The sequence below is a fragment of the Pinus tabuliformis genome, chromosome 6 (genome assembly GCF_031772625.1).
Source record: "Pinus tabuliformis cultivar Carrire ecotype Pingquan chromosome 6, CPIR1, whole genome shotgun sequence".
Classification (NCBI taxonomy): Eukaryota; Viridiplantae; Streptophyta; class Pinopsida; order Pinales; family Pinaceae; genus Pinus; species Pinus tabuliformis.
The window spans coordinates 965,614,906-965,615,948 of NC_142292.1; positions in this window are offsets into that span (position 1 = coordinate 965,614,906).

Genomic DNA, 1,043 nt, shown 5'->3' on the forward strand with positions numbered 1-1,043 from the left:
TCCCTGCATCAAGAACCCTTCCAGATCTAGGTGTTCCTTTTCAAGGATCTCCTGTAGCTCATGGTCCTCTAGATCTATTTCACTCTGGGTCATTTCCTGATCCATCTCTAGGTCTGCTTCACTCATCATAGTCTCTTTCTGATTGCCAATATCTTGTGTTTGGTTGTTGTCTTCTTCTTTCTCCTTTTCATTAGGACCTTCTTCCATAGATTGGTCTTCTTTTGTGATTTCTTCATTCTCTTCCAGTACTTGAAACTTGTTTTGACTGCTCTTTTGCCCCTCATTATGTTGTTGCTTTGGCCCTTTTTTACTGCCTTTTCCTCTATTTACCACTTTTTGAAAGCTTTCTGTGTCCTTCATCATATTAGCCTTGCTCTTGTTGTCTGCTTTACTGAGAGGGCAGTCTCTGAATAAGTGTCCATGTTCGTGGCATCTACGACATCTGAACGGGATATGCTCGTAGTCTACTGTTTGCACCCATTCCTCATCAAAAACTTCCAAGATAACTTCATCCAGGAGAGCTCCTGATAGATCCATTTCCACACATATTCTTGCAAAGGAAGTATATTTCCCCTTCTTGTGGCTTCAGAAGCTTTGACAAAACGACCTAGTTTATTGCCTATGGCAGCTAGCGATTCAGTTTGCCAGTAATCAAGAGGTAGGGAATAGAGCCTTACCCAGACTAGTACCGAAGTGAAAGTTTCCCGCTCTGGGACAAATTTCATCTTCCAAGGGCGCATATAGAGGTTCGCTGCTGCATAAAAGTAGGGTCCTCCTTCGAATATTATGTCCTTATCTTCTATGTTTGTGAACACCACGATAAAGAATCCCTTTGACCCAAGATGTAGGCCGATGCTTCCTTTGGGTTTCCAGTGATATTTGATCCATGTCTGTAAAGCTTTTTCAGTGGGCCATAGTCCCATGAATTTACAGATGATAGCATAAGTCCCCATGTGTTCCCTGTGTGCCTGTAGAGCAGGATCATTTAAAACTACTCTAGGAGTGATCTCTGCTTTGGGTTTGCAAGGTCCCTTTTGTTTTTT